At 41.4% G+C, this 12,694-nt stretch overlaps 1 long non-coding RNA gene across 8 annotated transcripts; it reads right to left on the reverse strand.

Moving 5' to 3' along the window:
• Positions 1-353: 353 nt before the first annotated feature.
• Positions 354-12,162, reverse strand: LOC115943342 (uncharacterized). Of its 8 annotated transcripts, none has more exons than XR_014146535.1 (4): positions 11,678-12,162; positions 10,442-11,146; positions 6,435-10,266; positions 354-4,846 (listed from the first exon to the last, which is right to left on the reverse strand). It is a non-coding gene; the product is annotated as an uncharacterized LOC115943342 (long non-coding RNA). The 8 variants fall into 8 exon arrangements; XR_014146537.1 differs by having other exon boundaries at positions 6,435-6,962; positions 10,187-11,146; XR_004077929.2 differs by having other exon boundaries at positions 6,435-7,080; positions 10,187-11,146.
• Positions 12,163-12,694: the final 532 nt, after the last annotated feature.

Here is a 12,694-nt window from a genome sequence, read left to right on the forward strand (position 1 = left end):
AAGTATTCTGAAGCAATTTTTTACACAAAGAAAATCCTTAGATGCTTAATATTTATCCTAGAAATATAGGCATTCTTGGGGCGCCTGGGTGGCTCAGATGGTTAAGCGTCTGCCTTCGGCTCAGGTCATGATCCCAGGGTCCTGGGATCGAGTCCCGCATCGGGCTCCCTGCTCGGCGGGGAGCCTGCTTCTCCCTCTCCCTCCACTGTTCCCCCTGCTTGTGCTCTCTCACTCTTTCTGTCAAATAAATAAATAAAATCTTAAAAATATATATATAGGCATTCTTCAAACTGTACAATAATTGAGCTTGGAATATCAATTTTGTGGTGAATTTTTATTTTTAGAAAAGCATCTAGAAGGCAAGAGAAAAACAGTTTGGCAGTTTCTCAATAAGTTAAACATAGAATTACCACGTGACCCAGCAATTTCACTCCCAGGTATATACCCAAAAGAATTGCAACAGGTTTTTAATTAATAACTTGTACATGAACATTCATAGCAGCATGATGCACAACAGCCCAAAGGTGGAAACAATTCAAAAGTCCATTAATGGGTGAATGGATAACTGAGATGTGGCACGTTCGCGCGGTGGAATATTATCCAGCCGTAAAAAGGAACGAAGCGTTGCCACCTGGTACAACATGGATGAACCTTGAAAGCACGATGCCGAATGAAGGAAGCCACACACAAAAGGCCACATGCTGTGTGATTCCATTTGTATGAAATGCCCAGAATAGGCAAATCTGTAGAGACAGGAAGCAAGGGCTACGGGAAGGAGAGAATGGTGGTACAGGGGACCTTTGGGGGTGATGAAAATGCTCTGTAACGAGAGAATGGCAGTGGTCACATAGCATGATGAATGTACTAAAGGCCGCTGAATTGTACACTTGAAAATGATTAAATTGAGGGGCGCCTGGGTGGCTCCATTGGTTGAACATCAGACTCTTGATTTCGGCTCAGGTCCTGATCTCAGGGTCCTGAGATCGAGCCCTGCCTTGGGCTCCCAGCTCAGTGCTTGTGCGTGCTCTCTCTCTCAAATAAATAAATCTTTAAAAACAATACAATAATAAAATGGTTAAATTGAGGGGCGCCTGGGTGGCTCCATTGGTTGAACATCAGACTCTTGATTTCGGCTCAGGTCCTGATCTCAGGGTCCTGAGATCGAGCCCTGCCTTGGGCTCCCAGCTCAGTGCTTGTGCGTGCTCTCTCTCTCAAATAAATAAATCTTTAAAAACAATACAATAATAAAATGGTTAAATTGAGGGGCGCCTGGCTGTCTCAGTCACAGGAGTATGTGACTCTTGATCTCAGGGTTCTTAATCCCAGTCCCACGCTGGGTGTAGAGAATACTTAAATAAATAAAACTTAAGAAAAAATAATTAAAAAATAAATAAAATGGTTATACTGATGAATTTTGTCATAGACCTTGTACCACAATTTTTAAAAGGAAGAGAGAAGAGAAGCTGACTGGGCTGTGAGATCCTGAGAACGTGGGTTCACGAAGCGGCTGCTCTGAGGGAGCACCAGCACCAGCCCCCCCCTTCCTAATGCACCCACCTCTGGCTCTTCTTCCTGCAGTCAGCAGCACTTCCTCCCCAGCTGGCTTTCTTTGTGTTTTTTTCCAAGAACTCTCTAATGAGGTTTTTAGTCTTCAATATTTAACTGCTTTCATCACAATGAAAAGACTCTTTTCCTGATACTTTATGTGAAGGAACTAAAGACAAACTACTCTTTGCTCATAAAAATAAGTCATTGTTCCATCCAACCAGAAATGTTTTAGCTCTGTTTTTAAGTGGAAGCTTGTAACAGGGTCCAAGCCAAAGAAGCTTCAGGTAAAAAACCGTTTGACAGCCACAGAGGATTACCGTGAGCCAGCTGGGGTGACCAGCTCTCCGGACTGGGAGCTGTGGGAATGGCGGCATGAGAGGGATGGCTCTCTGTACGTGTAGCCCATTGCCAAGATCAACACAGAGCTTCCCTACTTTCAATGTCAGCTTGCCTTCACATGTGCATGTGGTAAATACTTACGTCATTACAATTGTGCATGACCAGGAATAGAAACATCTCGTTTCTTGTCTGTGGAAAATATGCAAAATCCTTTTACACATACACATACACACAAACATTCAATTTTAGATTTCCTATAGATTTCTGAGTCAAAAACAACATCTAAGGCTGCTATTTTAAAACCGAATTACAGAATTTTTTATGACAGGAAACTATCTTAACAATGACACCTTATTTCCTGAAAACTACGAGAAAATTCCACATATTTCCATGTTGACTTTACCAGAGTGCAAAGGCTATAATTCCTACATCTTAGTCACACAAATGGGTATTGCATATGTCATTTGAAACTAAGCATGCTTTACATTCCGAGGTCTTGCTCAGTGTTTAAGAAATATATAAAGGTTGGGGCAAATTGAAATATGTAAAAAATATTAACACTTGAGAAAGGTTCAGATTTACTTTGATTTTAACTGAGACATCACTGCTGAATAACTGAAAGGCTTTCAAAAACCATTTAATCTAATTTTGTATTATTAATTTCAACATCCCTTCTAACAAAGTTTTTCTGTATCTGGATACAAGGTGCTATCCTTTTTTTCTTCCTAGCTTAGAAGTAGCAGTAAAAGGACACAAGATACAGACTTTTCTGTAGTCACTGAAGTACTGGGATTGTTTAAACTGGAAAGAGAAAAAGCAAGGCCTAAGGCATCGTTACCCAAACAAGTTCCCCAGAACACCTGTCCGATGAGGTGGTCATTGGCATGTGGCCCAAGTCTAGTCATTGCTTTGTACAATATCCCACCTTGGAGAGTCACAGAAGTCTACTGTCAAGAATCCTGCTCCACTTTGCTTAACTCGACATTCCCAGTCCTTATTTGACCACTCCCTTCTCCTAGTAACACGATTAACATTCCACAGACACCTCAGGCCTTGCTGGTCTGGTCAGTTCTGCTAAATTTATGGCCCCTGATATTCTGGACAATCATGGTTTGAGTCAAGAAACAGCCTGGCTTATCGAGATGTTTGAATTTTGCAAAGTAATGCTATCCGCACACCAGCAGAAAGCACATTTATCAGTCTTTTTGTCCTTCATCCAGTTTCTGGTCTGGTCCCTTTGGTAGAAAACAGTCTGAGAGGCAGGGCACATGGTTTGACCTGAGGGAGTTACCAAAAATGCCATGACAAAAAAAGGAAGGCACCCACATTTTCTAGCCACCCTGCCTTCTTGCCATATGCCAATGAGAGTTAAACATGCACATGAACAATTGAGGGTAAAGAGGCAGAGAGACTATCAGTATCCAAGTGATTTCTGTTCATCCTTTAGGACAGGGTTGGGCATACTTTTCCTGTAAAGAGCCAGATAGTAAATATGTTAGGCTTTGCAGTCTACATGAACTCTGTTGCAACTACTCAACTCTGCAGTGTAGTTTGAAAGGAGCCGTAAACAATATGTCAATGAGTGGATGTGACCGTTCCAATAAAACTTTATATTCATATACGGAAATCTGAAGTGTGTATAATTTGCATGTCACAAAGTATTCTTCTTTTGATTTTCTCAACCATTCAAAAATATAAACATTCATTCTTGGTTCACAAATCCTCTAGAAACAGGCGACAGTCGGATTTGACCCTTGAGCTAGTTTGACACCCCCAGCTTTAGGAAATGTAAGAGACAAGTAGATGAGGAAATAGGGAGACAACAAAATATGTCTTGAGTATCTACTATTTGCCAGAGACTATGCCAAGTGCTGCTGAGGAGATAGCAGGGAAGGGGAACAAGCAAAATCCCTGCCCTTCGGAAGCACATGTTCTAAGCAAGAGATCCAAATAATGAACAAGATCATTTCAGGTTAGGTTCTTGGTATAGAGGCAATGAACAGAGTAATGAAATAGACCATGTCAGAGAGGCAAAGACAATCCTTTTTATCTTTGTGTCAGTTTCCTGTAGCTGCCATAACACAATGCCACAAATCAAGTGGCTTTAAAAGAAAAAAAAACAAAGAAATTTATTCTTTCATAGCTCTGGAGGCCAGAAGTCCAAAATCAAGGTGTCAGCAGGCAGTACTTTCTACAGAAGCTTCAGGGGAGAATCCATTCTTTGCCTCTTTCCACTCTGGTGGCTGTCAGCATTCCTTGGCATTTCTTGCCTAGTGACTGCTTCAGTCCAATCTCTGCCTCAGTGGACACATTCCCTCCTTGTCTGTGTGTTCTCCTGTCTCGAATCTCCCTCTGCCAAAGGCACCTGTCATTGAATTCAGGGCCCACCTGAATAATCTCCTCATCTCAAGATCCTAAACTTAATTGTATCAGCAAAGACCCCTTTTCCAAATAAGGTAACGTTTTGCAGGTCCGGATAATTCCTGAATTATCTTTGCTTGGCTATATGAAGTCACAGCCTGCCCACAAATAAATGTAGATAAAATGATCTACTGGAAAAGCACCATTCTGTAGCCACCACTGAAACAATGCACTCAGGCTAAAACCACGGTGTGAAAGGCCACTGGAAGAAAGGATATTCACACAGACTCTGTGTATCTTCCAACAGACTACTTATTCATTACAAAGGGGACAGGTACCTTTGTGGTAAAGAAACTTGATGAAATGCTTCTGAACCAAGTGATCAGGCCTTGCACCGATGTCATTGAAGTGGCGTACTGAGAGGACCCAACCTTACCTGCAGTTTCTCAACAGAAATGCATGAGCTGAATCTACTCATGAGGAAGCCAAATCGAGGGATATTCTGCAGATCTGGATTCTTCAAATCGAGGGACATCCTGGATTCTGCAGATCTGGATTTGCCAAGATAAGTTGACTGATTCTTCTAGACAGTAAACTCCTAAGGAACAATATCCATGTCTTACTCATCCCCCAATCCCCAGAACCAAGAACGGAATATTAGTGAAATAATGTAATTTAAAGTTTGTACAACAGGTACTTTTGAACTGCTTAAAATACCATAAAAGATTAGTTAACAACTTGAAAATATGATCACAGTATATTAAATGAGAAAAGCAGGGGCGCCTGGCTGGCTCAGTCGGAAGAACATGCAACTCTTGATCTTGGGGTCATAAGTTCGAGCCCCATGTTGGGTGTAGAGATTATTTAACCAAATAATTATTTTTTTAAAAAAAGATAAATGAAAAAAAAAAGCAGTTCATAAAAGTATGATCATTTGTGGTATATTTTCAGGAAACAAGTACAAGAATTTTCTTGAAAGTGTTAATAGTGGTTGTCCCTGGCTGGGAGGGTTATTGCTAATCTTTTTTTTTTCCTTTTTGTACAATTATACATTTTACACATTTTCTAGAGTATGCATTGCCTTGTAATAATGATGTCCACTCATTGGTGACACTGGTCTATTCTAAGAAGTAAAAGATGTGGGCACCCTTCCCCTCCAAACTTAATTAAAATACATTCTCATACCTAAACTGTACACTAACATTTTATAAATCATTTTTCTTAAGTATGAGTCCCCCAAACCAGACCGCTTGTGTATTTTCAAAATGTAAAAACCACGGCCCCACTAAGACCTAATGAACAACAATCTCCAGGAGTAGGAGGCCTGGGTGGCTCAGTGGTTAAGGCTACAACTCTTGATTTTTGGCTCAGGTCATGCTCTCAGAGTCGTGGAATCAAGTCCCGCGTCAGGCTCCATGCTCAGCATGAAGTCTGCTTGTCCCTCTCCCTCTGCTCCTCCCCCCGCTTGCACTCTCTCTCTCTCAAATAAACAAACAAACAAATAAATAAATAAAATCTTTTAAAAAAAAAGTCACCAGGAGTAATACCTGGGTAGATGTCCTTGATAAAAATACTGGAGTTGCTTGCTAGCTTTGTCATTCCTATATTAAGAACCAATGTTTTGGGTGTTATATGTAAGTGATGAATCACTAAATTCTACTCCTGAGACAAAAAAAAAAAAAAAAAAAGTTAAAAAACCCTAGGCTCCCTGGCATAATAGGTAAGATTTTATTAGCACATGTCTCTGAAATTGTACTTATGTATCTCTCTCTCAGCATCAACTTTGAACTGCTGGAGGCAGGGAATTTTGTTTGATTCTTCTTGCTATTGCAATGACTGATGGGTAAGTGGTGCTTCATCAGGGTTAGTGAGAGGGATGGATGCTTGCATGCAAGAATAATAAACACCATTCACCTTACTCCTTATTTCTGCCACTGTTTTGTAGCCCAAATCTAGCTTGCTCATCTGGAAAATACAGGCATACCTCAGGGATATTGCAGTTTGGTTCTAGAGCATGCAATAAAGCCAATATGACAAATAAAGTGAGTCAAATATATATTTTTTGTTTGCCAGTGCATATAAAAGCTATGTGTATACTATGTAACAGTCTGTTAAGTATGCAACAGCATTATGTCTAAAAAAATGTACAACCCTAATTAAAAAATACTTCACTAAAAAATGCTCACCATCATCTGAGCTTGTGGAGAGTCATCATCTTTTTGCTGGTGGAGGGTCTTGCCTCAGTGTGGATGGCTGCTGAGTGATCCGGGAGGGGGTTGCTGAAGGTGGGGTGCTGTAGCAATTTCTTTAAAACAAGACAACAATAAAGTTTGCCACATCGATAGACTCCTCCATTCATGAATGATTTCTCTGTGTAGCACGTGATGCTGTTTGATTGCATTTCACCCACAGTAAAATTTCTTTCAAAATTGGAGTCCATCCTCTCAAACCCTGTTGCTGTTTTATCAACTAAGTTCATGTAAATTCTAAGTCCTTTGTTGTCATTTCAACAATCTTCAGAGCATCTTCACCAGGAGTAGATTCCATCTCAAAAAACTACTTTCTTTGCTCATTCTTAAGAAACAACTCCTCATCCGTTCACATTTTATCATGACATCGCAACAATTCAGTCACATCTTCCGGCTCCATTTCTAATTCCAATTCTCTTGCTAATTTTCACATCTACAGTTACTTCCCCCATTGAAGTCTTGAACCTTCAATTTGTAAAAAAAACAAAAAACAAAAAAACCACAGTATCTGCAAAACACAGCCCAGCAAAGTACAATAAAACGCGGTATGCCTGGAATCATGTTAGGCAGCTAGAATTGTAACCTGACCAAAAAAGAAAACAAGTTTAGAAATATGAAATAATTCTAGTAGGTAGATTTGCCACATGGAAATGACAATGAGGCATAAAGATATGGAGTGGCTTCATGCACAAGATATTTTTAAAATGCAAACTAAACTTTTCTGTAGCTTTTTATCCATACCAGGCACTAGTCCAATAATATCAGGCTTTTGGCCATCAGCTTTAATTAATTCAATTCTACATTGAAGTCAGTATTCTTCAATAACTCCCTTTTCCAAAAATGCATTTGAGGTATTGATGTTAACATTTTATTAATAGCTCTGCAATATTTGCACTCTGTATAACATTAGTATCAGGGATCCAAAAATAAAATGAAGTGGAACTCAATTTTTCCTGGGCAGACTTCAGCCCTATTTGCCAAATAAGTATAGTCCATATATATGTGTATCAGTGTGGCCACTAATTTATCCAAAACCCCAGATTTTTATCAAGTGCTTAGTAGCTATCAGATACTGTAGAATTTATATATTCAGGGACCAAGGAGATGTTTGTAAAAATGACCACAAATTCTCCTCCCTATGTCTATATCCTTGCAGTGTGATATCACACTTCCCATCAAAAGGTAAAATCTATTTCCCCAGCCCTTGCATAGGAGTTGGTCCTGTGATCTGTGGGAAGAAAAAAAAAGAGAGAGTGAGATACAAGCAGTGATTCCCCTATAAGGGTTTCCTCTCCTGCTGGTTTTGGGGCCCTCACACTACCATGTGGATGAGCCTGAGCTAGTCTGGTAGAGAAGACACATGGAGACAAACCCAGGCTCTCTGGCCAGATGCCAGACACATCAGCAAAGCCTTCCTGGTTATGTGGCCACCATCTCACCCATCGGCTGACTCTAGACATGCGGCAAGCCCAGAAGAAATCAGCTGAGCTGCCCAGATCAGAATCGCCTGACCACAGAATCACGAACTAAACATATGGCTGTTTTAAGCCACCAAATTGGGGGTGGGGAAGCTTTACTAACAAAAGCTATCTGACTAAAACAGGCAAGAGTTTTACAGTTCAAAACACTACAGTCTAAAGAATTCTTACTCAGGGACTTTTGCGGGACGTTCACATAAAGTCAAATCTGCAAAGCCTCAATTTTGTTCACCCTGTGTGACGGACAAAACAGCTACTGGAAGCCCAGTAAGTGCACTCAGGCTCAGGGGAAACACCACAGTTTATTCAGCAAACATTTACTGAGCATCTATGGAGTCCATGGGAATACAAAGATGATTAAATAACTCAGGCTCTGCTCCCAAAATTCTTAGCCAAGGAAATGGAAAAACACAATAGTAATCAGAGGATTAGAATAAAATCTGATAATCTCTGTGAAAGAGTCAGGCATGCTGGAGGCGGCAGGGAGGGTGAGTAAAGAGAAGGGATCGAAGGCCTTCTGGTCCTACCACTGAAGCCAGATCTTGAGAGATCTTGAGGAGATAAAAGAAGTCAGCCAGGAGAAGTGGGGGATGGGAGTTTACAGGGTCAAGGAGAAAGGAGGGAGCCAGGATCCCATTCACGATAACTTCAAGTAGTTCCCTGGAATTGGAACCCAGAGCACAAAAATGGGAAAGCGGCAGACAAGAGTGGAGCTAAAGAGGGAAGGGTGATGGCACCCCACACAGTGAGAGGTCATGCTAAGAAACTTGAGTTGTATTTTGAAGGTAAAGGGGAGCCACTGAAAGTTTTTGAGGTGGGGAGATGACATGGTAAGTCTGCTCAACTTGCCAGGAGTGAGAATGGTGAGAGGGAAGTCAACTGGAGGCAGGGAGACCAAGGAGTTAAGTTGCACTAAATGTCTTGAAATCATGATCTACCTGTGGTTGGGAAGATATAGTGATCAGCATTGAATTCATTGCATCAAATGGGGGTGGGGTGATCAGGGATAGGTAAGAGAAGATAATTGTCAAGGGTAGATTAGGGACTTACTAATACAATGGGGGAGCTGGTTTGAAGATAAGAGTTGGAAGCTGAGCTTTTTTTTTTTTAAGGTTTTTTATTTGAAAGAGAGAGAGAGAGCCTGTGCCTACATGAGTGCCCGTGGGGGGAGGGGCAGAGGGAGAGAATCTTCAAGCAGTCTCCCTGCTGAGCGTGGAGCCCTGTGGGACAATTGATCCCATGACCTTTCTATGAGATCATAACCTGAGTCGAAACCAAGAGCCAGCCATTCAACTGACTGAGCCACCCAGGCACCCCAGAAGCTGAGTTTTGACATATTGAGTCTGGGGCATCCACGAGAACGCCGAATGGAAATGTACACCAGGAATGTGCTGCTGGGGAGCTCAGTAGAGACATGGAAGCTGAAGGTTCAGATTAAGGTGATGGATGTAGAGACATTCCCCAAGAACTTTTGGGGCTATGCCCTTGGGAAAGTAACTTTCCTCTCTGGTTTCCCTGTTTGTAAAATGAAGATATTAATCATTATGTGACAGGGTTGTGGTGAAAATTACACATCATAATGCTAAACACAATGCTTGGTACATGATACGCACTCAACACATGCTTATTATGAATGAGAATCAAGAGGGGAATGTATTCAGTGAGAAAAGGCCCAGGAGGGGCGGGGATCTGGGGAGCTCCAGTATTTAAGAAACAGGCTAAGGAGCAAAGGATACTGAAAGAAAAAAAATAAGCAAAAGAAAACAAGGTAACCACTCAGAAAGCTGCTTACTAATATACTAAGATATACTAATATCTTCCAAAGAAGGTCATACACATTGACCAATAATTCCTCTTCTGTGTATCTATCCTAAGGAAATAATTTTTTTTTTAATTAAGAACAATATGGGGCACCTGGGTGGCTCACTCGGTTAATTGTCTGCCTTCAGTTCAGGTCATGATCCCGGGGTCCTGGGATGGAGCTCTGCGTCGGGCTCCCTGCTCAGCGGGGAGTCTGCTTCTCCCTCTGCCTCTGACCCTCCGCTCCTGCTCTCCCTCAAGCTCACTCTCTCTTTCTCTTTCTCTCAAATAAATAAATAAAATCTTTAAAAATAAATAAGAACAATATTTGTATAAAATGTCTACTGTGCTTTAAATAAACAGAAACATAGAGAAGAGTTATAAAAACTGTGGTAAATTTACAGGACTTACTTTATAACAAGGGTGGTGGGTCCAAGTTGGGACAGTGATGACAAATGAGGATGTTCATAAACCAGAACAAAGTATACCAACTATGAATAGAGATCAGATTATATGATATGAGAATTTCTCATTTTTATTATTCCTTAATTCATTACAGTGAGTATGTATTAATCATACCCCAAAACCCCTACCTAAAAAAAATAAATAAATAAAAGGAATTACAGATATTTTACTGGGGGGAAGGAGGGGCGGGAGAATACTCACCTTGCTTCCAATGTCACTCAAAATATGACCTCTGCCTTTCTATGATTGTTTCTAATGATTCTGATGATTCCTCATCATGTAACCTTCCTCCTGCCAAATTCAGCTTGTTGAATTGAGTTTTCCTACTTCCTACCCTCCTTTCCTTTCTCAGACTTTTCCCTCTGCTGGAATGCTGCCTCCCAGAGACCAATACCTGACCTCTAACTCGACAGGCCTGTCTATCAAAACATACCTATCCCACCAGCCCCACTGGCCCCTCTGACCCACCTGGATCTTATCTCTAATCTCTCTTTCTAGTCAGTGACTATGGCTTTGTGCTTCCTTCAAGGCATTACTATTTCATTTCATGCCCAGAATACTCACCCTAAGGTCATTCTATGGACAAGCTTGGTTGGGGGTTGGGGGGAGATCTCCAAACACTCTAATATCATTGCAAAACTATGTGTGTGTGCACATACGTGCTTTTTTTTTTTTTTTTTTTTTTGAGAGAGAGAGAGAGGACTCATAACTTTCACCAGATTCTCAAACTTTCCATGAACCAAAAGACAGTAAGAAACACCATTCAATTCTCATTTGGTCCTTCTGTCCTACCGGCTGGAGGAACCTCCAGGATTTATCCAGCTTGGTGCCTGGGAAAGAGTCTTGCCGAAAACAGGCATTTGGTTGTTGAATTCAACTGAATGGAGTCAACACAGATGTTGGCATCTACCAAGTGGAAAGGGGAAAGTTTTAAAAAGAAAGAAAGGTCACCTGGGTGGCTCAGTCGTTGAGCGTCTGCCTTCGGCTCAGGTCATGATCCCAGGGTCCTGGGATCAAGCCCCGCATCGGGCTCCCAGCTTGGCGGGAAGGCTGCTTCTCCCTCTCCCACTCCCCCTGCATGTGTTCCCTCTCTCCCTGTCTCTCTCTCTGTCAAATAAATAAATAAAATCTTAAAAAAAAAAAAAAAAAAAAGAAAGAAGGAAAAAAAACCCAAAAAACAAACCTTACCTCCTCCAATGTAAAGATTCTATCACAACCCACACAAGAACAAAAGTGAAAGTGAAATCACTGTATTTTCTTTAAAAACCTAGGGCCCAGCCTGCTAGCAAGGCTAGGATTAGGGGATCGGGCGAGGTCGTGCGCAGTCCTCAATCTGCCCCTGACTCACCTCTATTTTGAGTCATAATTCTCTCAAATTCACTATACCTCATTTCCTATTTATGCAACACGGGAAAATAGTTCTTGCCCCTTACTTACCCAATGAGGAGGTCGTCAGGAAAACAGATGACACACAGAATGCTTTCTGAACACTTCATTAGGCGGTCTCCACAAATCTTTTCATCAGCAAGCCTGTGACTGCAAAGGCCCGCTCAGCTGTAGTGCTTGTTTTGATGTCCCGATGCTTTCTTTCAGGTCTAAAATATTTCCAAATGTGCTCAAGTTTAACATCGACGGTAAGAAAAATCTTGGGCTGGAATGTGCTCTGACCACACTCCAGAGCAGCATTTCTCAATTTTTAACCCATATTCCCATTTGATAAGCATTAGAAATCTTGCTCCCTCTTTAAACTTTGTATTATGAAAACAAGGGTTGATTCCCCCCCATTTTCAAAGTCTACACTTCTATAATAAATACTATTCGGCAATAAAAAGGAATGAACTATTGATTTGTAACAGCATGGATGAATCTCAGAAGCGTTATGCTGAATAAAAGAAGCCAGATCAAAAAGAGTACGTTACATATGACTCTATTCACACAAAATTCTGGAAAAGCAAAGGACTCTCCATGACAGACAAGCAGTTGTGGGGGGCGGTGGTGGGGGGGGTGGTATGGCAGGAGGGGCTGTAGGAAACTTTAGGGGGAAGGAGTGACAGAGATATGCCCTATCTTTTTTTTTTTTTTAAAGATTTTATTTATTTGATAGAGAGAGAACAGTGAGAGAAGGAACACAAGCAGGGGGAGTGAGAGAGGGAGAAGCAGGCTTCCCGCCGAGCAGGGAGCCCGATGCAGGGCTCAATCCCAGGACTCCGGGATCATGACCTGAGCTGAAGGCAGACACTTAATGACTGAGCCACCCAGGCACCCCGAGATATGCACTATCTTGACTGTGACATTTCCACAGTGTAAGCACACGCATCTGCATGTATACACCAATGAATTCTGATTTTGAAAATTGTATTATACCACTGAATTCTTTTCAAGGAAATTGAACCTTGTCCACCCTGTGCCCATAAAAATTGTTCTAAAAGGTGAGCTTATGGACCATCTAGACTG

The sequence above is a fragment of the Leptonychotes weddellii genome, chromosome 6 (assembly GCF_054177405.1).
Source record: "Leptonychotes weddellii isolate Sample4059 chromosome 6, ASM5417740v2, whole genome shotgun sequence".
Lineage (NCBI taxonomy): Eukaryota > Metazoa > Chordata > Mammalia > Carnivora > Phocidae > Leptonychotes > Leptonychotes weddellii.